The sequence below is a fragment of the Anser brachyrhynchus genome (assembly GCF_964034855.1).
Source record: "Anser brachyrhynchus genome assembly, chromosome: Z".
In the NCBI taxonomy this organism is placed as follows: Eukaryota; Metazoa; Chordata; class Aves; order Anseriformes; family Anatidae; genus Anser; species Anser brachyrhynchus.
In genome coordinates, this window is record NC_137697.1 from 66,337,188 (window position 1) to 66,364,156 (window position 26,969).

The 26,969-nt window shown below is 38.4% G+C and overlaps 1 protein-coding gene across 25 annotated transcripts in view; it reads left to right on the forward strand.

Moving 5' to 3' along the window:
• LINGO2 (leucine rich repeat and Ig domain containing 2) overlaps positions 1-26,969 on the forward strand; it is a 537,865-nt gene that overhangs the window by 205,995 nt on the left and 304,901 nt on the right. For 3 of the 25 annotated variants that reach the window (XR_013943648.1, XR_013943649.1, XR_013943650.1), the window contains one exon: positions 10,642-13,471. The exons of 19 other annotated variants lie outside the window; for them this stretch is intronic. The gene's annotated coding sequence lies outside the window, so the exon portion shown is untranslated. 3 more of the 25 variants (XR_013943651.1, XR_013943652.1, XR_013943647.1) reach the window with 2 other exon arrangements.

Sequence of the window (26,969 nt, forward strand, 5' to 3'; positions counted from 1 at the left end):
AAGATGATACGGGGCTTGGACCATCTTCCCTATGAGGAAAGGCTGCGAGACCTGGGTCTGTTCAGCCTAAAGAAGAGAAGACTGAGAGAGGATCTTATCAATGTGTATAAATACCTGAGGTATGGGAGACAGAGGGATTTGGCCAACCTCTTCTCAGTGGTTTGTGGGGATAGGACAAGGGGCAATGGCCACAAGATAGAGCACAGGAAGTTCTGCACCAGCATGCGAAATAACTTCTTCACAGTGAGGGTGTCGGAGCACTGGAACAGGCTGCCCAGGGAGGTTGTGGAGTCTCCCTCTCTGGAGATATTCAAGGCCCGTCTGGATGCCTACCTGGGCAGCCTGCTCTAAGGAGCCTGCTTTGGCAGGGGGGTTGGACCCGATGATGTTTCGAGGTCCCTTCCAACCCCTTCGATTCTGTGATTCTGTGATTTATAGTTTTACTCAGGATTTTTCAACAAACCTGTGCGGTCTGAAAAAAGGGTTAGACCTATACTATACGCTACAATCTGCATGCATGCATGCAAAGCAACAGTAACTTAATGCAGACCAGGGAAAAAAAAATGTTGAGTGATAAAATTACTTATATGCTTGGACAATGCAGGGAAACAAAAGTACTTTTTGCATAGCTGGGTGGAGGGGCTAAAGAAGAGCAGTTAAGCAGTATGGCATCCCAGAAGATGAGAATCATGCCAGTGAAGGTGACAGTGATCAGGGTTTTGAAAGCAGAGGTAATACAGTGGAGACAGGATACAGAGGAAATGAATTGCAGTACAAAAGAAGTGCGAGTGGGGTTCCAGTGAGTGTCAGTTTTGGCAAAACTGGCCAAGATGACAGACAGATGAACCAGGGACTAATATATGGATCTGAGGAGAAGGGTAGAGTAAATCTCCAAGGAGACAGAAGACTTGAACTTTGATTGGAAACCACTGCAATTAAGATGTCTGACCCATTTCAATTAAGATTTTGATCTTGGCAGCTCAGAATTTCTTCCCAAGTTTTGGACTGTAAGCCTGTGAAGGCTATTCTGTATTCTGGGCCTGGAGTGCTTACACTTTGTAAGCTGTAAATTACATAATGTGATAATATTCCAGCCTCATTTAACCATATTATAGAGCTCCTCAGCTCTGCTGAGCATCTTAATTACAGGAATTCATTTTGGGAAGATGGTATTCGATGTGCAGAAATAAAATAGAATAAAGTGGTTATAGTTGCTGTAGTCAGCAAAATGTGCATTTCATGAGTAACAGCAGGTAGATGGATAATGGTTAGCAGAACTGCATCCTGTGGAGAGTGACACATTTTCTGGGTCACTAAATAGTTAGCTCTGTCAGTTCAAGTACAGTAATAATTGAATGCAGGAAGATTTATAGTGAAAGTGCATTGGAGGTACTAGTTCTCAGAATAAAAACAGCAGAGTCTGTTCCTCTAACCACCATTTTCAGCAGTCAGGAAAGCTTTATTCTTCTGTTATGCAGTGAGCATACTCTGGGATGCTCCCCTGCTACATGAATTCCAGCTTTTCCCTTGAGTCCACAACCCCTTCAGCAGTCTTGGAGAGCGGTCAGCATGTGTGTCGGGTGGAGGGATGCTCCAAGGGCTGTCCGCTTCTGTCTTTCATTTCTTTCCCTTCAGTTATATAAATAATAACAGTTTCAGACCTGTCCCCCCAGGTTTATGAGCACCCCTGGATGTAGCTGGGATTCCTTTGAGAGCAACAGGGGGCAGTGCTTTGGACACTGCATGCTCCCGGGCAAGAATTTTTTCCATCTTCGGCTGTCAGAGGAAAGGCTTTTCCTTTTCAGTCAGATGAGGTTTTCACTTTCCAAACTCTGTCTTACTCAGCAGGTGGCTGCATGAAGAAAAAAGGCTGGCTGCTTCAAAGGAAAACCCACATATATTAATTTGGTGGTGCTGACAGTACTGTGCGTCCTCCGTTTACTGCACTGTCCAGTGCCCTATTTCACACTCAGTACCCTGCTTGCCTTATGCAATCTGCTAATGGCATATTTCACCTTGAATTGCTGGAATTTTTGTCTTTGCCCTCAAATTAGCATTGGGATTTAAAAACAGAATATTCAAAATACTTGAGAAGAAAACAAAACAACAACAAAGGCTCAAGACTGGAATCAGACTGAAACTTCTGTGATTTCTCAAATAAAAGTATTTAGCAGAGCACTGAATTTTGAATGAATACCTGAGGAAATATAGTACTTAGATAATTTTGCCTTTGAAGATAATGTTTTACGGAGGTCTCCTAAAGTAAGCATATTGTACTTTTGAATATATTTTATTTTTCAAATAATTTATCCTGCTTTTTGAGTTAATTCTAACTTCTTAAGTGTATAGATCAGTAATGTTAAAAACAAACACAAAAAAATCCAGACAGTTTTTGATTACAGAAGTGTATCTGAATATATGATTTAATTCCATGCATGTAAGATTTATTTTCAGGTGAAATTGAGTCTGCTGAGAGACGAAGGCTTTCTGTCATAGTAGCTGTGCTTTACTGGACATGCAGGACTAGGCAGGTATAGGGTTTTTGCAGAGTGCTGTGGCTGTGCACACAGAGAAATACTTCTCTAAGTATATAGAAAGTTCACTCTGAGGATATAGAAAAACTTCAGAATTTCCCCACTCCACTTTTCTTTTGAATCCTGAATAAACTATGGTTGTTACGTTTTCTAAAAGATAAATTATTTTAGTGTTCTGAAATACTAATCCTCGGGGCGGGGGGGGGAGTCTCAATTGTATTCCTCCCCTAGTGGTTAGTATTTTATTTGGGTTCATTATTCTATTCATTATTCTAAATGGTGAAGGTATTTTTTTTTTGTTCATTTTCCTACTATCCTTTTTCTACTTTCCCTACCCATCTCACATTCTTTTAAAGAGTTTTTACTGTAATAGCATCTTCTCTTTTTTTCTTTTTCTAAATAGAAAACAAAAGATTTAAAAGATATGATGTAAAATATTTAAAAGATATGATTCAAAATTCATGAACAATTGAAAATGTCTTTTGTAGTGTCCTTAATTAAGTATCACTGATCATTTCTGGCTAATGAGGGAGTCCTTGCTGGACTGCAGAAAATATTTTTGGGCAGTTTTTGAACAGGTAAAAAGAGCATTCTCCGTGCAGTATATTTGCTTCCTTTTTTTAAACAAGTAATGATAGATGGTGGTGCTTCTTTGTCCTTCATCATTTGTTAATGTATAACTTAGCTTAGATCTTCAGGGTCACTTAATGGACTTTTTGCTACCCTGCTCTTGAGTAGCCATGTCATACAGTGACAAAACATTTTAAGTGTGAAAGAGTGGAATCCAATATAGATCTTTGTTGGCGCTCAATTGGGAAATTGTTTTATCTTCAACAATTCTGGAATGCCAGTCACCCATTATCTAGGTTTGCTGGCGATTTTTTAGCAGCAGAGGCAGTTAGTGCTGCCGTGTGCTTCCTTCAAACCCTGACAGTGGCTCCTGCTAAAAAGAGCAGACATTGAATTTGCCTTAGAATAGTAGAGAAATATATCCTTCTCGCTTTTGCCCATACATGGACACTTGCTTTCCTTAATCTTTTAGTGTAAACATTAACATCTATTACTTCCAGGTGTGCATGCTTGCAGCCCAGAAGGCTGACTGCACCTGGGCTGCATCAAGAGAAGAGTGGCCAGCAGGTCGAGGAAGGTGATTGTGCCCTTCTGCTTTGCCCTTGTGAGGCCCCACATGGAGTCCTGAGTCCAGTTCTGTGGCATCTTTCCAGCACAAGAAAGATGTTGATCTGTTAGTGCAGGTCCAGAGGAGGGCCACAAAGCTGATCAGAGGGCTGGAGCACCTCTTCTGCACAGAAAGGCTGAGAGAGGTTGGGCTGTTCAGCCTACAGAAGAGGAGGCTCGGGGGAGACTCAATACAACTCAATACAAGAGAGTGTCAATAGGAACAAATCATCATTTGCTATTAGTACAGGGACAAACAAAGATATATTCAAGAAACGAAAGCTCAAAAAAAATTTATTTTTGTAAGATGGAAAATATATTAAACTAATAATTCCTGGAATTTTTGACAGAAAATTTATAATTAGGTTGAAGAACATAACAGGAATGTGTAATGGAACTGAAGATTTCTAATACCTGTCAAAATTATGTAACACCTGACCTGGAACACCCATCAATTTCTGATTGCTGAAAGTGTTTGTAGGGGAACATAGCATGTCTCCTGTGCTTACCTGTGGGCTTTTGGTACTGTTCCTCAGTAGTGCTGGAATATCTCAATGGTCAATTGGTTTCATCACTGCGAGTCTAGTGTTACAATGCTAGGAATTCTTTTGTGTTGTTTTGTTTTGTTTTGATTGCTTGGTTGTTTGTTTTTGAGGTATACCCCATACCTTCTGTAAAGCAAAGTCCCAACCATATCTCAGCAATGAATTCTGTCGAGAATCATATTCATGGAAAATGTGGTGTTGATAAGTACATAAAATTTACACAGGTTAGAAAAAAAAGAAAACATTGGCTTTGCATTTATAAATTATTTTTCGAAATGTAAAACATAAATATGTTCGCCACATAGACATAGACATAGACATTTACTTTTCTAACTTCAATAAAATGCTGGCAAGGTTGTGCTTAAAGATGCAGTAAAATTTTAAAATGAAGAGCAAATTAATAACTTGTTATTTGAGGGTCAGTGCTGAAATGAGAGTATGCACTAATTTTAGATGGATTTCTTTCATCCACCTTTCCTCTAATGTAATGAAATTAAGTCAAATAACACTTTGAAGTGTTACTTTAAGAATGGCCTGACTTTTTCTAGGGACATAATTTCCCAAGTGTCTAAAGTTTATGTGAATACTTATAAAATAACCAGTCATGTTAGCCTAAAATCACTTCCCACCTACCTTGGGTTTACATATCCATTTTTCAAAATTATGTTCTTTCTTATTTTTTTAAAAAACTACTACAGATTCTTTCTTTTTTTTAATTAATAACTTGATAAAATCATTGTGTCATTGAAATGGGTAATGACCTGCTTTTCTGCCGTAAAATGATAAGCAAATCCTATTTGACCTTGCCTAGTTAAGAACGAGATGTAGGATTGGATTTTCTACTCAGGCTTATCTAAAGTTGCATGAAAAACAATGAAGTAGTGATGCATGGTGAATGAATGGACAAAGTTTGGCTTCTGCTGATCTCCAAAAAGCAATCAATAAGTGAACGAAGATCACCTTGCTTAAAAGTTTTCACACGTCCTTACTGAAGATTTATTCCAGTGCAATGCCACACATAATTTGGGGTCAGGTTTGTGCATTTTAGCTACGTCTTCATATTAACAAGGCCAAATCTCAACTTTTGGGGGCACTCTGAACCCAAAGTCCTCTTCTGGCCTGACAGAGCAGCCCGGGGCACCTGCTGCAAGGAAGTGTCAGGAGGGAAACAGCAGACTATAGTATCTGTGATTTTTTGCTTGCTTGGTTGTTTTTCTGCTTCAGGTCTGAGAAGGGCATGCTCATCCTTCTTTTGTGGTAGGGGCTGACCGGGGATGGCACCCCAGATCTGAGACCTGTTTCCCACAACTGTGGAGTCTGCACGTGTTGCAATCTACATTGTACGTACGGATCAAAAAGTGGGTAGGGTCATTTTTTCATAATTAAATCTTAAGCATGGATTTCAGACCCATCTTCTTATTAATTACAGGAGCTACCTGCAAATAGCAGAGAAAAAAAAAAAAAGAAAAAAAAAAAACTTTTTTGTTCATGGCTGCTTGTACAACCAGCATGCAGACAGGGCAGGAATAGCTGAATGCCTGGCTTGGAGACGTCCCGGGGTCCAGCCATTGCTACCACCCGGTGGTCCATGCTGCATCTCGGCCCAGAAGCAGCGCAGCCGTATGGGTGGTGCAGGGGCAGGGCGGGCATGCAAAGAGGTGCCCCGGGGTGGACAGTGGCAGGGGGAGCTCAGACATTACTCATCACCTCAGAAAGCATCACTTCAGATTGTCTTGGTATTAAATGAAGTGGGTCAGGTGTAGCTTTAGGCAGCGGGACTTACCGTTTGGGCATAATTCAGTCTGAAAACCTCAGGGGATCCCATATCCGATGTTATTCATGCATTCAGGTTTCTGACTTGCTTAGCTGTATGCAGTGTTGGCTGGCCATGAAATAGTTATGGTTGTTACTAAAAATAAATAAGTGAAATGCACTGATGAGGGGTAACGAGGTTGTAAGAACTGACTTTTGCATTCAGGTGTTTTTTCTTCTTTTTTCTCATCAAGGAAAAAAAAAATCTAGACCAAAAAAGTTAAGCTATACAGATATGTAAGTGATGTGAGAGGAAGGGAAACAAATTTTCTAAGATTACTTATCAGTGTGCTGAAAAAAACCTCCCTCCCCTACTCTTCCTTTCCCCTGTCTTCTCTCCCCCCCCCCCCCCCCCCGATCCTAACCCAGCTCTCTACCAGCTCTCTATTTAATAGCTAAACAACATAAGCATGTTCTGGGAAGATACCTTCTGCACAATGATCTGAAGCTTCAGAACTGATTTCAGTTTTTATTTATTTCATGAGGTGCCTTGTGTGTCTGTGTTTGTTTATTTCTTATGTCTATTCTTTATTTGCTCAGACATTTAGGCAATCGGTTTTGGAAATGTAATTGTGGATTGAATAGCCAGGGAAGAATAAACACTTTAGCAGGTCTGAACTCATTCTGAAATAACTTGATTCTGAGTTAATAACTTGCTTTACATGACCTCATGCAACTGAATCTGAGAAGTGTCAAGGAAAAGCTGCTATCAAGGTCAGAATTTTTAGAGCAGAAACATTCCAGTTACAAAATACGTGTCTAGTAAGTATATACAGAGCTGTAACAAATGCATACCATTCCAGTTAGGAATAAGTAATATGATATGCTATCAGCACTAACAGGATTGTTTCTTATGAAGCTACTTCGTGGGTCCCAGTTTCGTTGTCAGCATTGCCTCTGGTATGTCCTTCAGATACAGAAGACCTATGCCTGTGGCCTCTTCGTGCCTGGCCAGCCTAGCACGTGGTAACATTTGCTTTAGGCAAGTGGGTATTTCCTTGGAAAAAGTGTTGCTGTAGGCACTGAAGGTTTGTTGCTGGTGGCTACTATGTCATCTTGCAAACTGATTTTAGGGTTACTGCTTACTGTTTCATTAGCAAGCTACTGCGAGACTTCTAATTAAAGGAAGGCTTTAACTTCTAATAGTGTATATGGTAAGAATCATTAATAGTAGAAAAAATTTTGCAGTCTTACAAGCATTTCCAACTTTGCTGGTTTTTTTTGTTTGTTTGTTTGTTTTGTTTTGTTTTCCTTAAGACCTTATGAGCAAGTTTCCGGATAAATCACACTCTAACCTTGCACTCCACCACCTCCCTGGGCAACCTGTTCCAACGCCTGACTGCTCTTTCTGAGAGGAAATGTCTAAATGTTTAAAGCACAGGAGAAGTCAGTGAGGACATGCTCTTTGTCACCTGTATTTCCTTTCATAATTTCTCAAATTTCATAATTTACTGAGTGCATCCTCTGTAAATTTGCAGACGACACCAAGCTGGGGGGATGTGTCGATTTGCAGGAGGGTAGGAAGGCCCTGCAAAGGGACCTGGACAGTTTGGGTCAATATTCAGAGGCCAACGGGATGAGGTTCAACATGGCTAAGTGCTGTGTCCTGCACTTTGGCCACAACAACCCCATGCAATGTGACAGGCTTGGGGCAGAGTGGCTGGAAAGCTGTGCAGAGGAAAGGATCTGGGGGTGCTGACTGATGCTCACCTGAACATGAGCCGGCAGTGTGCCCAGGTGGCCAAGAAGGCCAATGGCATCCTGGCTTGTGTCAGGAATAGTGCAGCCTCTTTAAATCTGTTTCAAGGATAGGTCCTACGCCTGTAACTTCCAGTGTTGAAGGAACACCTGAGGCAGGGGGGTTGGGACTAGATGATCTTCAGTGGTCCCTTCCAACCCTGCCCATTCTGTGATTCTGTGATCATACAGTAATGTTGCTGCTGTGGCTTTGTTTTGAACTGGTGACAGTATTTTAAAGTGGAAAATACTCATTTCAGTATTATACCAGGTTTTATTGTAGAAAATGATTCCAACTTTTGTTGTATTAACACAAGATGCACATATATGATATAGACATCCCTTGATATTTCCTATTAGTAAACTTTATTTTTCTTTTCTGCATGCTTATTGTTTTGTGGTTGTTTTTGTTTGTTTGTTTGTTTAATATGTATCATTTGTCTGAGACTGGGTTTTCAGTGTGCTTTTGCCTTTGTATCATCACACTGTGTATGCTTCTGGAGCAATAAATAATAAAGATGCAATGTTTTGTTTTCTCAGGAGTATGAAATTGGAATTTGGGTACAAAACCATATATAGTTCAAAGCTGTTTCATTAAATCAATTACCAGTCAAATAATCATAAATAAATAACCTGTGTTAAATGGGTAGTTTCTCATCTAAGGAAGATCACTAACATATTTGCCTTGACTTTCCTAGGGGAAAAATTTGACCTAGACTACAGAGAGAATCTCTCTTCCCTCTCCAATATGCTATTATATCCAGAGAAAATTAGACATAGCCAAGAAATAACTTACTTATTGCCTTAAGAATATTTTATGTTGTTTTTGTTGTTGTTTTTTTTAATCACTTCACCAAAATCATGATGTGCAAATTAACTAAAAGTTAAAAAATGTAGTGATTCAGTAGGCATAGAACGCATCACCTTTATACTTAAGAGATTTTAAAATAGAAATACAAAAACAGTATGTCAAAATGACATACTTCATTGCCCTCTTCTTAACCCACCCCCATGAGAAGTCAAGATATTTAAGAAAATAGCCCCTTGCCTGCATTTTCAATGAATGGATATTTCCTCCTGGAAAAGTTTGATTATCGAATGGCTTCCTGACTGGTAATAGTCCAGGTTCACAATACTGTGTTAGACACAGGTCATTTAAAACACACATCCTTGGTAACAGGAAATTCACAAATACAAAAACAAACAAACAAAAACACCTGTGAATTTGAGTCTTTTACTTTGATTGTTTTTTCTGTTAATTCCCCTCACAGAAACCTTACTATTTGAAATAATAGGTGATTAATAACAAATGGCGTACATGAAAACTGGGTGTAAATGATCCACTCAGATTTGTTATACACTGCTAGTACTAAGTGCAAAACAACACTTTTTTTTTTGTAGAAGCAACATGTAAATTAATAATAATAATAAACAAACAAACAAATAAACAACAACAACAAAAAAAGACAGGTAAAATTAACCTGGCACTTATTCAGAAGTTTTTCGTTCTCTTATTTGTAAGTTAGTCTTTTAAGGTCAAGCCTGTTGATGTAGAATCAAGTGCACACTTCAGCCTGATGAAAATCTTCATGTAGCATTTCTCTTTAATAAACTACCAATTTCCCACAAGACATTAAAATTATTTGATATTTAGATATAGTGTGATAAGATTGGTTCCCTGTCTCTTCTCTTGTTAGTTCTCCAGTTGTGTCAGTATCTTTAGATTTTGCACACCAGAAATAAATACCCACAGAAAAAAAAAAAAAAAAAAAAAGCAAAAATTGCTGCCTTTCTATAGCCTTCTAAGGGGAAGTGCATACAGGTAACATAATTAGTCATCAGCAACAATTGCATGAATAAGGCACGCTATTTACATACAAGCTGCAAAAGAGTACACAGCTGGCTAACTTTAGGAAGGACATGTAATGGTGTCAGTCATTGCACTGCCAATGTGATCTGGGGCCATCAATAAACATGGTGCTCTACTAAGCTTAAACAAAAAATTCTGAGAAGGTTCAAAAGTAGTAAATAACAGATAAATAATACTATTGCTAAAAAAAATAATAAAAAAAATTAAGAAGAAGAAAAAAAGTGTTAGAAAGACACTGTAGTGACATCTCATTCTAATCTTTGTTAGAGCATTTCCCAGAACAGTTTCATGCAAAATTAGCCTACTCCTGGGCTACATCAAAAGCACTGTGGCCAGAAGGTCAAGGGAGGTAATTCCCCCCCCCCGCCCTGCTCTCATGAGACCCCACCTGGAGTGCTGCACCCAGCTCTGGAGCTCCCATCACAAGAAGGACATGGACCTGTTAAAATGAGTCCAGAGAAGTGCTATAAGGATGATCAAGGGTCTGGCTTGTTTTATTTAACTAGTTAGGTGACCCCCAGGTGGTTGGCATCATTTTTGGGGTAGTCTTTTGGGGACCGAGGAGTTGGACCCAATGATCCTCGTGGTTCCCTTCCAACTCAGGATATTCTATGATTCTATGATTGCATGATTTATTTTTCCATTTCCATTTCTATTCTGCTTCTACATTTAAGGCAGTCAACTCCTCCCTAACTCAGAGTCCAGCTGTGAAATGTTTGTAATAATAGAGCCACAAATGGAAAGCACAAATTTATGGCAATTGTTCAGATTTGAGTAGTCTGTTCCTTCATTAAAACAGAACCAGCAGTCTGACTACTGTATATTAGTGAGTTTGCTGTTTAGGAAAATTTATAAACTACTACAATACAATGAAAAACAACAGTAATGACTATTAAATTTGCGGAAGATATAAATCTTTAATCATCATCTCCTTCATATCTGTTCCATGGTTGTCTCATTTACCTAGATGTGAAGAAAAGAACTTCCTACTCCTGCTACAGTTAAAGAAAATCATCTCGTGAATCTGATATGACTGTTTTCTGAGTAAATACTGATTATTCTGCTCTATCCAGGAGAATGCAGTCTTTGAGAAGATTTTATGGTCTTTGATGCTGTGAAATATAATGTATTTCCCTCCTGATACTAATTATTCATCATCTGAGAATGATGATTTCGCTGCTGCTTCTCTAAAAGCACCCTTTTTCCTTTTGATGTGTTGAATTTGGAGATAGAAGTGATGTAGTGAGAGAACTCAGTTAAGATTAAAAGGAAAAAGGGCTAGATGGACTAATTGAGAGACTAGGCTGTATTCCAGTTTCATGCCAAGAAGTATGACTATTCTTAAGTGAATACATTTTAAGCAGTGATTTTCTAACATTTTTGCTAACTGCCAATGAACTGTGATGTTCTTTCTTGTGTGTGTGTGTGTGTGTATGTGTGCATGAACATGTATGTGTTTAACCAAACACAGCCTAGAACTTAATAAAGGAATTTTCTCATTCTTGTTTTTTTTTTTTTTTTTTACTTTCCCTTTTGAGTAGTCTGGGTTAATACATTGATTCAAAAACAAATGAAAAGAGAAAGAAAAGTAAGTATACTGATGAATAAAAATAAAATCCTGTGTGGCAGATGTGGAAAGCGGTATCAGATCCCTCAGAGACAAATTGATTGGACTTAAATTTTGCAAGTGGTACGGAGTTCACAGAGTTTCTGGGGGTTAGTTCCTAAGCTGGATGTTTTAGCAATGCCTGAAGTAAGGCAGAAATTAGTGATATGGGGGAAAAAATGTATCTTTTGTAATTCCTTTTGCAATTTCTTAGGCTAATGTGCAGCTGAGGGAAGGCAACCTAAACATTCTACTCCACATAAATAAAGTTGTCCTTTTTTACTTCTGGTATTCTAAAGAAACCTCTTCAGAGTGGCACCTTTCCCACTTCATTTGAAAACAAAAAATGTATTCTTCAAAATATCTAATGTGTAGACAGCTATTAACTTTATATATTGAATACTGTTTCCATCACAAGCATAGATCTACAAGGCAGAAACAGTATCTCATGCCATGCCCCAAAGTTATGACACATTTCACAAGCTATTCATACTCTCTAGAAATGATCTGAAAGTCATATTTTGCTAGGTTTATCCCACACAGGTTAAACTAGATCTTTTATTTTAATTCAGTTTAGGTGCACAGGTATTTTGTTATGTCATAAATGGAGATCGGCCCCAGACCAAGTGAAGTGTGTTCACATTTGCAGTGATTTACTTTGCGTCTGTCTCTAATTCTCAAGCTTTCCTTTTGTCAATAAATTTAAGTTTTTATTTGTGTTGTCCTTCATTCTTTTGTCTATTTTTTTCTTTTCAAAGCATGTCTGTAACATGACCCTGTCTTATTTCTGAGATTCAGTTTAGGTCAGCAAGTGATTTCTTTTTGCTGAATATTGTAAGGCAAACTGAGGTCACAGTTTTCTACTTTGAAACCCAACTTCTACTTCCACTGAAATCAATAGTAATATTGATGTATTCATCATGAACAGGAGCTAATCTTTACGTACTGAAACGTGAGCATTTATCTCTGAAATTCAACATCTGAATAACAATGAAGTTCATAAAATGATTATCTGGTTTAGCATAAACTTGCTTAAAAATTCTCCAGCAGCCACAAATCCAAAGGGAAACACCTTTGTCCATGAACTCCGCTAAGTTCTGTTGAGGCCAATTTCTAGCCTTTTTGTAATCAAATTTTAGGCCTCAGCAATAATGTGACTGGATCAACATAAGAAGTTTTCTTCACATCCATGGTATGCAGATTATGGATTATTAACCTCACATGGGAGGTTAATATTTATGGCACAGTGCCAGTACGACTAGAATGCAAAAAGCTCCTAATAACAGATAATCCTTCAGCTTCCCTGGCCAGGCCAAATCTGAGATGCATTAGAAAGCACTACATGATAAGTTTTTAGGAAAACATACTTGAAATATGCAAGAATTGTCAAGTTTTGAGTGGAAAAATTTGAGTCCCTGCTGGAGGTGATGTAAAAGCAATGCATATAAAGGTCTAGCTGTATTAAGAAAGGGCTGTATAAATAAAGTGTAGTGTGTTTTGGTGAGCCTGTACTCTTTTATTATGTCTGGGCTCTGATGCTGACCGGTGACATGTTGAGTTTAGCCTGTAGTAACACTTAGACACCTCTGCTCTGGTGTACCTGACACAGAACAAGCACGTAGCAGGAACTGCATCCAAGCCAACCCCCTGTGACCTATTTCATTCCCTGGTCTCCTGATTTAATAACACATGATCCAGATCATAGAGAACCAGTTCATTTTTGCTCCACAAAATCTCTTTGGCATCCTTTTTTTACTCGTTACTGCATATTGTATGAACTCTTCAGGACTGTGCAAGCAGTGCAGCTCTGCGTTTTCTGGTATTTTTTGAACTGTTCCCATGCAAAATACTACATTTTAATCAGAAGCTTGTGAAGCAAAACCTGTAAAACGACTAAAAGATTCATCTTTTTGCTATAAATACATGAAAAATGGTTGAAGTTATATGGTCAGGATAAAGAAGTTGCAGTATACTTCCCTTCACAAACAGAACAGTTTATGACACCTCAACCCATGTATTTATTATGAGGATAACTTAACATCTGTGTGGTTTTTTTTCCCCCATTCTTTCTTCTCCTGAGCAATCCTTGGTTTAACAAAAGAAGAATGTACTGCTATTTTACTGTAACTTACTGTCAGTCATTTTCTGAGTTGCATTGTTAGGAATACATTATGAAAACTTTTTATTTTCCTACTTAACATTTAGGAGAACAATTTGGATGGCCCAGAAAGACAGAAGATACAAATGAAATGGTTGGATAGTCCTTTGGGAATTATAGTGTGGAGATTATTAGAATGCAAGAATATCCACTAATGTGAGGGCCACGCCTTCCCAAAATCACGTCTTTTGAAAAATAAAATGTTCCAAAGCTTGCAAGCCTTTTGAATTTAAGAGGATCTTTTTTCTCCACCAAAGAATCACATGGCTGTGCCCTAACTTGAAGATAGAAAGTACTGGGCAGGTATCAGAATCTTTTAACAAATTGCTAACTAACTGGTATGATAGTGGGAAGGGTTGTATCTGCCACGAATGACAACCAGGGATGAAACTGTAAGGACTTCAGGATGGTCTTTTGCTATACTAATCCTCTCCATCAATTCACACTTTTTGGGAGGAATCTGTGAGTGGACGTTAGCCATGCAGTTAGAACAGTAGTAACGGGAGTCCCTGTGGAGCAGACTACTTAATGAATTCCCACTGCTTCATCTCCGATAGAAGTGCATCTACCATCACTATCACTCCAGTGAAAACAAGTAAGAACTACATTGTCCCTTTTTAATGCCTGTTTTCTACTCCTGAATGCTGAAAGTCCTATGAAATCTCTGCGTACCCTTTCTACCTAGACATGGCCCCTTTGGAGCCCCTGGTCTACTGCTGATGGATGGCTATAGTATCTCTGCACTTTCAGATTATGCAGACAGCCCTTGATATCCATAAAATGGTAAAGGTTTCATTTAAGATCTTGATGTAGAACAGCAAGTATACTAAATATCTAAGCTGTTAATATAGAGTTTTATAAATATGTGTTGTCTTTATTCATCAAGTAGTACCACACAGACACAGGCAGAACTATACTCAGTCATATAGGCTGTGTTCAGTACAGGTACTTACAGGATGTGTAAATACTGCTGTCACAATTAGGTTTGTGTATGCAGATATATGTAGGCTCTCATACACAGTAGTATAAATAGACTTCGGCTAAGTCTCACCTTAAGTTTAAGGTTAAGTTTCACCTAACCTGAATATCCTTGGAGGGAATGGGCAGTTCACATTGTTTTCTCATGATAGCTTGGACTCATCACTTATTCATATTCTCTGTTTTTACTTGCAGAGATGTGTGAAGTTCTGCAGCAGTTCCCAGAAGGGTTAATTAAAATATTTGGTCTATTTCATTTCATGTAAGTTTCATCCTCTTGAGTTTTAGATGTAAATGAACGTAGAAACAGCTCCGTTTCCTTGTGACTTTGATCTGAGGCCATCAGTGCCTGTATGAGTTTCCTAAGATTTGGCTAGGAGTCATCTCCAAGTTGACTCAGTCATGCTCAAGGTTAGTGAACCCAGGTCAAGTTTCAAGACTTCTGTAGTGCTGTTTTCATGCAGTGGAAGTTGCAAGGAGTTATCAGTGTTACTGCTGAATGAAGACAAGTGATTTCTTTCCACCATCCTGACACAGATTTACCCCTTTCCTGTAAGTGACTGTGGCCAGCACATTCCAAAAGGTGATTCCGGCAATTTGAACAGCCACTGGTGACCATTACCACATGCCTCTGGACAGCTAGTCAGCACCAGCAGGACACAGGCAATTACATCTGCTGTTTTTCATAGCCAAATTGTCTTCAGTTTGAAAATGGAAAAGCAAGAAATAGCTAGTAGAAAGCTTTTGGATTTCATAAGTTTGTTATATGAAACCTGTTTACAATATCAAGCTACTCAACAATGTTATTATACAGCTCCATATTCTTAAGGGACAGGGTTTTCATTGTTTAGCTCTTAGGTGGTCACCAAACTACGCAGAGAGGCAGAGCACTATTACTTCTTGATCTATTACAAAAAAAGTTGATATAAATATACATCTGAAATATATTGGTGGAGGACGGGGGGGAAGCAGCATGGATTTTATCTTTCATCTGCATATTTGCAATAAATGCGTCCAGGCCAGTTTTCCTTGTTTACCTAATAAGTTTGTTTATCTACTAATGGAAAATTGCTTTAATTAAGAGGTGTACTAAACATAGATAGTACATAAATCATTAAACTTGAGAATAAACTTTAATTCTGAAATATTTTGTCTGAAGAATTTTTTAACTTTAATTAACTGTAAGTAATTTAGTTATGACAGAATATGACATCATAGAAAAGAAATAAAAGAAAAAAGAAAAAAAAACCTTCATAACCTCAGGATCTACTTCCTTCCTGTGTCTCTTTCACTAATCTGGAAGACAGCAGCATCTAAAACAGACAGTTGTGACTATCAATACTTTTACACAGAGATGCTCTTGATATCAGAATCTCTTCTTTCAGGTCACACTAAGAGTATAACAGGGGGATCCCTCCTCCTTGATTCTTGGAATCACTGGCAGCAGGAGATGTCATGTACAGCTTCGGTCAAAGCTGAAATTGCCACTATTTACAAATAAGGTAGGATTAGGGCAAGACTGGCTGTTCTCAGTGGGTACATAAAGTAAGGTGTCCTGTTTCAGTCACAGATTGGTCAACACAGAAGATCTGGATCATATACATGAAATGCACGTATCAAAAAAAGACATACTAAAACTGTGTGTAGACAGAAAAATAGATGCATTTTTTTTCTTCCTGTTTGCTTTTTATTTGGTCTTTTGGATTTCAGTCACTGGAATTTTTCCTTTCTCTTAAACCTTCACTACGGTCAGTTGAAGTCCCATCCAGCCTCCCATCTCCTGTTCCTAGGCCAGGAACAGGACTGGAGTGGCAGTACCCTTGGCTCAGTTTCCTCCCCGCACCCTGGGACAGATGTTGCAGTGTAACACTCTCTGGAGAAAATGCAAAGAAATGGGACCCAGGGCATCCATGTCAGCCAGGTTTCCCTCTTGGCATGGCAATGCCATGAGAGGAGAAGCTGATAAAAACACTGCCTGAGCTGCTCTGCATGTGGGGTTGGACTAGAAATCCCCAAACGCACTTTCCAGAACAGGTCTGTTCTGTGACCCTACTTATAGAATAATATCATAAGAAACTGATTCAGGAAGAAGAATGGAGTATCAGTTCAACAGGAAATGTTTCACTTTGCTGCCGGTATAAAGCTATAGGCAGCATCATGACTCATCCCTACATTGAAGGCTAACTCCAGAAACCCAAATGTATTACTCTTTTGATACCTCAACAAGCAGGCAAATCAATGAACAATACGTGGTTACCAAAACACTAAAAACTGAAAAAGAAATCTCATACTTGCGGTATTCTCTTTCCTTAAGAATTTCCCAAAGAATGTGACTTTGAAGGAGGTGTACATTATCTGTTTTCTGATGATTACCTTCAAAGTTAACTCAGTGTGAAAGGGGCCCAGGGGATTATCTGTTCGTTTTCTTCTCATGCCTTCAGGCATGTGGCTGAGTCACAGAAGGATGACAGACATTGTGGTTGCTGGAGTTAAATATGGCAGTGGAGGTTTATCCTTGGAGATGGAAGTTCCCAGAGCCAACTACCACCACTGGTGGCCAGTAAAGGAAATAAATATTTCTTTGCATCTGTCAGGGAAGAGTGCACTGCATCTAAGTGCACAATCTGAGAAGGGCAGATGATAATATATATTGGATGGTGGTGCAATAAAATGTATAAAAGTGGCTTAAGGTATTCAAAGAAGGGGCTGTTGAAATGTTATCAGCCGTTATTTGACACACAAGAAGATGTTATTATTAAGCCTGACAGTATTGAATCCTTTACACCATTGGCTTTGATTATCCCTTACTAATGACTGGTTCCTTTTCCATCTCACTTTCAATACTTTCATTTTCTTACCTATGTCTTTTTATCGAGTCATCCAAAAATAGTGAAAGTCATATTCCAGAGCTGAGAATTGGAATAACTCTATCTAAAGAACTCGTAAAAATGTCATAACCGCAGAAGAGGTGTTCAGAAAATCAAGAGTGATTTCATCTTTCCTTTGCAGTTGCCAAGCAGTTCTGTTGTCACCGAACTCTGCTGTGTCCAACCACAGCTCCATCTAGACCCATATTCCTATGCTGATCAAGTCCAGAAAACAAATTTGTATGGCAATGACCTAAATCAAGGCAAAGGCAGAGTAAGACATGAAAGACTGTCATTCCTTACTGCAAGGTGATTTATTTAACTAGCCAGGTCCTGAGATTGCATTGATAGGCAGAAGAGTTGATAATGTAAGTTTTCAATGAACTGTTTACTGCAATGGGTATGGAGCTGTGAACAAAACCACAGTTACCTAAGACTACTTTAATTATTACTTTTGCTGCAAACAAAGAATGGTGTTCCTTACTTTCTGTGAAAGAAACATTATTGCATTAAATAGCTGTCTCTCATAACTTTTATGTCTCAAGCAACTGGTAGTGTCTCGAGCCTGGACATTGTTTATAGTTTTTCATTTTTTTTTTCCTTATAGAATTTCCTCAGCTGCAGACCACTGCAGGACAATGTGCCCTAAATGTAGGCATCAGGAAAATGGTTGATATTACATGCAAAGATATAGATGCTTTTATGCAGGATAGAGGCAGAAGTGCTTTCTGAAATAAGTGTTTTATTTGATCCTGTTCTGCCATTCTTATAGGCTATGTTAATAGCATTGTTAATGGTGGCAGCATATTCACTAAGAAAGTGAAAATATATTACAGAGATTACTAACCTACACCCTTTTTTGGCTACGTAATCTTCACATCTGCACACGTGAAAAAAAAAATCATTTCCATTTTTATCCATTTGTTAGGAAACTTCTGTAGATCATTTTTGCAAAGAAAAGAAAAATGCTTTGTTGGTTTGATGTCAAAGAAATCTTAATTTTATTAAGAATATGAGTGTGACTGCAATGGGACAGAGTACAGGTCCTTCTAGCCCAATATCCTGTCTTTGACACTGCACAATAACAGATAATTGCACACATTACTTAAGTTTACTGGAGAAGAAGCTGAGAAGACCAGCCCTCCCCTACAGAAATGCCTGTAGGTAAATTGTGCCCATCATCTTAGGCCAGTCTTAACAGCGTTCACAATTGCAGTTCACAAAAGTAGTGTATCCAAAGAAACGTGGGAGGTGAGTTAGAAAAAGAATTAAAATTGTAGGCACCATGAATGGTTCAAAGAATTCATCATGAAAGCAACACAATAAGCACAAAGACAAGCAGCAGACTTGTAGACTATGGGGGATAAGATGCATACACATTTTACATTCCAAAGAAGTGGGTTCCCCCAAGAAGAGCAGTAATATGAGCGTGACTGAGGACTAAATCCTTGTAATGTTAAGAAGACTGTCTGGAGTATGGCTTTAACAGATTTTATGACTCTCAATGTGCACATAATGCATGAAAAGGCTGTCAGTCGTACAACAGCCAAATTTGCCACTGTGTTGTTAAATCAACAACAGTTAAATCACGTGGGGATTAGGAAGACATCTGTAATTCAGTACTGGCAGTGCTGAGGGGCAGAAATGGACTGGAGCAATCTGACTTTGTGCTTGTTATGAGACCTGTTTATAGGGAAAAGCAAGAATAGTTTTAAAACCTCAAGAAACAAAAGGGGACATGACTTAGACTTTATTGCAGTTGACACTTATGTCATTTTGAGGCAGATGAGCATAATACGAAATGCAAGAGCCCTAACAGGAAAATTTGTAAAACTGTGTCTATAACCTGGTTATTAGAACATACTAGTATCATACTACTATCCTAATCTTGGTCATGTTGATTAATCTGGGGCTATTATATTCACTTCTTTGTTCATGAAAAAGAAAATCCTAATAGTTTTGTTTCAATGAAGAAAATGTTTTGTTTTGTTTTGCTTTGTTTTTTTTTGTTTTTATGACATCACATTCTTGGCAACTAGCTGCTCTTTCCAAAAAGATCCAAAGCTGAAGAATAGCACCTAATAAGGAAGTTGCTACGTCTTCCCAACAACTGAGAACATACTGCTTGATTTATCCAGGGAGATCTAGTATCAGAAAGGCAACAGTTCAGTGCAATTGATAAAAAGCGTTTAAAAACTCAGTGGAAGAGTATGAACATACAGAAAAGAAGCTACTAGCTGTGCTCTTTGTAATGAAATCATCACAAGGTAAATCTGCTTTGTACCTCAGTGAGTTTTGATCATGAGCTTCAGAAGCAACATGAAAAGGCCACTGCTGAAAACATCCAGGTGACTAAAATGTCTGCTATTCAGATTCAAGAACCATCAGCTGAAGAAGAGGCATTGCCCCTCAAATCACCAGGACCAAAATAATTCCCTATCTTACAACACCGACGGATCTTCCTACCAAGAGTGTAAGATAGTCTCAACACAATACAGTATATGCCCTGCTTTTGTGACAGACTATATAATCTAAAAAGCACTGAGATGACAGCTAAAGACGATGTAGATGGAAGATGTGCCTTATGTGTCAAAAGTGTTTCAGTACTCCCAGTGAACTGACAGTAGCTTAGAAAAAAGAATAGAACAGAAAAGCAAAATTGTGCTTTATACTAGATTTATCTACAGAGGAGATAAAATGATAGCTAGAAATACTAAAATTAATAATAGCAAAGTAGAGTAGCAACCTGGTACAAATGAGGTGCAGAAGCTCCAAAACCATGAATCACAGATCATAAAATTGGTTTGGTTTGGTTTGGTTTGGTTTGGTTTGGTTTGGTTTGGTTTGGTTTGGTTTGGTTTGGTTTGGTTTGGTTTGGTTTGGTTTGGTTTGGTTTGGTTTGGTTTGGTTTGGTTTGGTTTGGTTTGGTTTGGTTTGGTTTGGTTTGGTTTGGTTTGGTTTGGTTTGGTTTGGTTTGGTTTGGTTTGGTTTGATTTGGTTTGGAAGGGACCTCAAGGATCATCTAATTCCAACCCGGTGCCACTAGAACAGGTTGCCCAAAGCCCCTTCCAACCTGGCCTTGAACATTTCCAGGGATGGGGCATCCACAGCTTCTCTGGGCAACCTGTTCCAGTGCCTCAACATCCTCACAGTAAAGAATTTCCTCGTAATATTTAACCTATATCTCTTCTCTTTTAGTATGACTGTTTCCTTTTGTACTATCAGTATCTGCAGTGCTTGCTATTTGAAAACCACACAATGTCGCAACAACAACAACAAAAAAGGTAAACTGCACTGAAACAGAGTATTTTACAACCATTTGGATTAAGAACAGAGAAACTAAGTTAGAAAAGGGAGCATATGCTGTGCAGAGGAAAAGGATCTGTTTGTGTTGGTTGATGCTCACCTGAACATGAGCTGGCAGTGTGCCCAGGTGGCCAAGAAGGCCAACAGCATCCTGGCTTGTATCAGGAATAGTGTAGCCAGCAGGACCAGGGAGGTGATCATCCCCTGTACTCTGCTCTGGTGAGGCCACACCTTGAGTACTGTGTTCAGTTTTGGGCACCTCACTACAAGAAGGACATCGAGGCCCCGGAGCATGTCCGGAGAAGGGCTACGAGGCTGGTAAAGGGCCTGGAACACAAGTCCTGTGAGAAGGGGCTGAGGAAGCTGGGGTTGTTTAGTCTGGAGAAGAGGAGGTTCAGGGGAGACATTATTGCTCTCTGCAGCTACCTGAAAGGAAGTTGTGGGGAGCTGGGGGTCGGCCCCTTCTCACAGATAACTAGTGATAGGACTAGAGGGAATGGCCTCAAGTTGCACGAGGGGAGGCTCAGTTTGGAAATAAGGAGACATTTCTTCTCAGGAAGAGTGGTTAGGCATTAGAACAGGTTGCCCATGGAGGTGGTGGAGTCATCATGCCTGGGGGAAAGGTGGAACATCATACTTAAGGACATGGATTAGTGGGTGATAGTGGTGGTAGGGGATGGTTGGACCAGATGATCTTGGAGGTCTTTTCCAACCTTAATGAGTCTATATGGTAGTGCAGCCAGACAGCATCAGCCACTCTGAAAACCTTCATCATGTGTTGGACTCTGTTAAAAGTATTGGAAGAAACCTAAGCAGTATAGAGTGCCAGTCCAATAGTGTTCAACAAAACTTAACAGAAGCAAAATAAATCTGAAGTTCCTATCAATGGTGGTGACATGAACAAGGAAATTTAAATCTTTTGAAGATCATACATTGCAGAACTACCAGGCCTCACAGACTACAGCAAAAACACACTAACAAAAACAAACTGCCCCTGAGATGAATGCGAAAATACTTTTCAAAAATGACAATATAGCAATGTGAAAAGGTATGTATATATATTAAAAAAAAAAAAAAAAGACATAGCAATCCATCAGAAATTGGGAGATGGCATCAAGCAGTCAATTACACAAGCCAATAGCATGCAGAAATCAGAATCTTTCATTAGACACTAGCATTGATTGAGCTGACCAGACCTGCATCAAGAGCTCCAAAATTACTAAGCACGTGATATGGGAAACAATGCAATTGCCAACCATACAGAGGAAGTGCAATAGGCTGATAATACAAATGATGCAAATCTTGTATTTGTCCTCCAACTTGAATTCCAGTGTAACCATGCATGGATGTTAACCTGAAACATCTGGGACAGAAAAGAGTTTACAGAAATATTCCCTAGTGTTCTTTCCCTGAAAATCTCTATTGAAATCTTAAGTTACTTTATTTTTGTGAAAATTGTCAGAATATAAGGTCTGATTGATAATATTATGTTGCCCAAATTGTATTTGGAGACAAATTCTCTAATTTTGTCCACAAAGTGAACAAGGTAAATTGAAAGTGAAACTGGTCCCAGTAAATGATTTGTGGCTTTAGGAAATACATACCTTCAGTTAAAAGAGACTTCAGTTATTCCTCCTCTCACTGTAAGCCTGAGTCTTTCAGGGTCTACTTCTCACAACTAAATTTATTTATAAATAACTGATCTCGTATATAAATGAAGTTGGGAAGAAATGTGTTCAGAAAAAGTCACAAGGGAGTTGAAGGTAGTCTACTTCATTAAGATGCTATATTCTATCTATTCAGCATTGTTTAGTGTCCCTTTGCTGTACAATAAATAAACCACTTTCCATTGACTCATATTTCCTGTCCCTAGGGAGAGTAAACCAGCTCGGTTTTGGTCTTGGGAGTGACTGAGCACTCCCATCCCCCTCAGGGAGCAGCAACTGTTGGGCAGCTTTGCAAAGGAGAACAGGCCAAGAGGTGAGGAAGTAGGAAAAGCAGGAGACAGAACTGGAAATAGGCGGAGTGAGAAGTACAGCTGTGTTTCTGCTGTGCTTCAGCTGTACAACTGGTGCGTGCCAGGGCCCTGACAATCACTGCCCTTCAGTCCTCGCTGTTGGGCACAGGTCAGTCATCCAGCCATGTGAACAGCCTGAAAATGGGGGTACCAGTCCCCTGCAGAGGGCTGTGGTACCTGGCGTGTTGTGAAGGAACTCTGCTGAGTCTCCCAGAAAACCGTAGGCTGCTCCATGCTAAAAGAAATGTCCTGAGATAGCTAGTATCCAGACAAGAGATGCGTCACCTGCCTAGGTTGGTGGAAAGGCATTTTTTTTTTCTGGTCCAGCTACTTCTGTAGAACCTGCTGGAAATGGGAGCGTTGTCTCAGTTTATACCCCACTAACCTAAAGCCTCATGAGGGTGCATGAGTGCAGCAAGAATTAGAAGAAGTAGCTTCCATCCCTCATTTGTAGCTTCAAAAGGTCTTGCTAGGAAGGCAATTATTCATAAATCATCTGAAAAATAATGTAAGCACAGGGAAATGCCCAGCAGTGAACGAGCTAAGGCAATAGGACTTAAAAGATTCACTGTGCGGAAGGAGGGGCGAGTTGGACCACCATGGCTGGAGAATTTGCCAGTGCTTCACCTACCAGGAACATTTAGACATTTAAAAATAGAATAATTTGTGCACAATGAAATTCAACTGGGAACTTCAGCTGTGGAGAGTCAGATGATGTTCATTACCATACTGAAGCTTTTCTTCGAAAGGCAACTTGGAGATGTCATGCTAAGAGCAGCAGATGTATGAAAGACTATTTTCTATAACAGCTTAAAATATTTCAATCAAATGGTTCTCAGGTACAAAATGGGCATGAATATTCTGTGTTTCTTTATGGAACAGGTTGCTGTTATTGTCTTTTTTGCACTCAATAGAAATGCTACAAATAGCTTTCTCTAGTTGAGCATGCAAGATCTGCTTATGAAGGCTCAGGCATTCAAAAGCACAATGGCTTTTATTAAGTATATAGAAAACTATTTTATAGTAAAATGTTATTATACTTCTAAGCACATGTTAGAAATAGAACAGAAATTGCCTAGACCTATTATATGCTCCAAAACACAGGTAACAAGAGCCAGCATGCAGACAATTTTCATGTAGTTATAATTATTTTGATGCAGAATTAGAAAGAATAACACAATAAAATTGTAAGGGCAGTATACTCATAAATCGTCACGCTTTCCTTAATCATAGTTAAAACATAAAGGAGGGAAAATATAAACAGGAATAAATTAAAAAGGTACTCAGACATGTGTACAAATGTAAATAACAGCAGTAAAACATAAAACTTGTAAAAACAAAACAATAGTCCCTCTAACCAGTGTTTTAATGGATAAAAAAAAAAATGAACAAATTAAGTTGAAAAGTACTCTTTATTGGATTAGTTGGAAATCTAGTGGTATAAATTTTAAAAATATTTTGTCTTCCTTTTGCAGTAAGAAAATAGTAAACACATGAGTAGTATATAGATTTTCCACTACTCTAAATATATATATATATATTTGTATTATTCCTGAAATCCAAATTATACTTTAATTACTTGGGATTAAATCAAGATTAGATATTAATAAAATGATAGACTTGCCCAGAAAAAAAGTACTGGTGAAGCAACACCTGGAGTACTGTGTCTGGTTCTGGGCTCCCCAGTACAAGAGAGATGTGGAGCTACTGGACAGAGTCCAATGAAGGGTTACAATTAAAGGACTAGCACATCTCTCCTATAAGGAAAGTCTGAGAGAGCTGAGACTGTGTTCAGTCTGGAGAAGAGAAGGCTCAGAGAGCATCTTATTGATGTCTAAAAGTACCTGAAGGAAGGTTGCAAAGAGGATGGAGCCAGGCTCTTTCCAGTGGTGCCCAGTACCAGGACAAGAGGCAATGGGCATAAATCAGAACAAGAGAGGTTCCCTCTGAACATCAGGAAGCACTTCCTTACTGTGTGGGTGACTGAGCACTGGCACAGGTTGCCCAGGGATGTTGTGGAGCCCCCTTCCTTGGAGATCTTCAAAGCCACCTGGAAGTGGTCCTGACCAATTTGTTGTAGGTGGCCCTACCTGAGCAGGGTGTTAGACCTGATGACCTGCAGAAATCCCATCCAACCTCAACAACTCTGCAATTCTGATTCCATGGTTTTATGTGGATTTGCATGCAATAGTAGTAAACACTATAAGCCATTGTAATTTATTTATTTATTTATTTATTTGCATAAAGAAAGCACTATTTGTAATAATAATGTTTGAAACTGGAGAAAGGAAAAAGACAGCTGACTGCAAACCTATTAATTCTAAGAGTGATGTTAGTTTACCTTCCTGAAAAGGCCCTACTGCTATGGAGAATATGAAGATATTACGCTTTTCTACCATAACAGATGGTTTAGGAATAATAAATCAGAATGAATAAGACTATTCTCAAATTTTATGGGACTCTACTTGTCATTGCTTATTGGATAAGCATGAATGAAAAATTAAATACACGTTTGTGTGCGTGTTTATTCTTGATGACTTGATGGTGAAAAGAAAAAGTGCATTTCCAGTGTAAATCTAACAGAATGAAACCCCATGGACTGTCAGCTTACTCTCAGTAATAAATGTCCATCAGTTTCTTATCTGTGTAAAAATTCCTAATTTACAATTATCCAAGCAGCGTCTTTTCCTGTGTATGGGACTGTAATGTCCAGTATATATGTCACAATATTCATACAGAAGCAAATATATCTAAATTTTTCTTTATAACAGCAAAGTCACTAGTTATTATAGCTAAATTTCTTTAAAGCAAGTGAAATTCCAGGTCACCTTCATCTCAGAAACATTGCTTGCAGCTTTTCATCAGGGGATTTTCACTTTCTCTTCCCAATGGATTTTATTGAATTCGCCTTCCAAATCTCTTTTAGTCTGAAAGGTAAATTAAATGTTTGTGTTCTCCACACAATAAAATTTATGGTATTGGTAAATAATTTATCTCAAAACTAGTCTGATAAAAGCTGTGTAGACAAGTTTTTCACTGTCTGAAAAATTATCTTTTTTATTTTACATTTGTTTCAATCCTTTTTTTATTCTAGATGTCCCCTTGAGATGAGGATTCTGATTCCTGCTTCACTTAAAGCATTCTCCATGGTATTCTCAGTCTTACCTAGATAACATTTTGGAGAGAAAATTTTCAAATTAGCCTCGGTCAGCTTCTGCTACTTCACTGCAGGATACTTCAGTCTTAGTTGCTGCAGTATAGCCATATATAGTGTACACGATTTTTATGTCTGATACTGTGTTAGTATTTCTTTAATAAATTCTGCAATTCATTTCAGCCCTTCCTCTTGACTACCAAATGACAGGTCAAGTCTCCAGGGAAGGCCTTCATTTTCTCAGTTCTTTTTTTTAGAAATCAAATGAGAATGAGAAATGAGTGGTGGAGTTAGTTGTATGTTATCACTGAATGTCTGTTGCAAGACAAACCTGAAAGACAATGATACAGATATCTTTTGTTCCAGCTTTGACAGTCAGATCCTGTCCACACTGAAACCTATTGAGGTTTTACCACTGATACATTGATAGCAATTAAAAAAAAAAGAAAGAAAAAAAAAAAGAGAGAGAGAGAGAGAAAAGAGAGAGATGTGATAATATTCCTGAAAGCACCTGATTGCTTAGAAGCCTTGTTTTTCCACATTCACAGAGGTTTGAAATGTTACCCCATCTCCTTTAAACATAGTAATTAGGGGTTTATTCAGTTCCATATTTCCTTTTTAACTAAGATAAATCTTGACCCAAGCTTGTTTAGATTATTGTGTGGGTTGGATATTTTTCCATGTTCTTAAAATAGCTATCAAAGTAGAATCCAAGTGGGAATGTGAATTTCTGTAACCATTCTGTTATAGGTAATAGAAGTATAACAGTTCATGAAGTTTTTAATAAGTTTTTAATAAGGCATTTTCTGACTTGTTTGAGTGATTTGCTCAGAGCTGATTCTATTTATTGCTTCCAAATCAAACTAAAGTTCTTTTGAGTTATCATCTTCCATTTTCGTTTTATTGGAAATTGCCAGATAAGGTTTGTCCAGACAAGGCAGAAAAAAATTCAGTAAATCTAAACATTTTGATTTTTTATTTCAAAACAACTGTTATTGTTTCAAAATGGATATACAAAGGAAAAATGAAACGATCTTAAAGAGAAGCAAAATGGGTTTCTAGGATAACTCAATATACTTTGCTGGTCCTGAAATGTTGCTGTTCTTTTTTTCCTTGCCACAGAGTAACCCAGCACGGCATTCATTCAAATTCATAAATACATCCATATAATATTTCTAAATATACTTAGTTAATTAATTCATTGGTTTG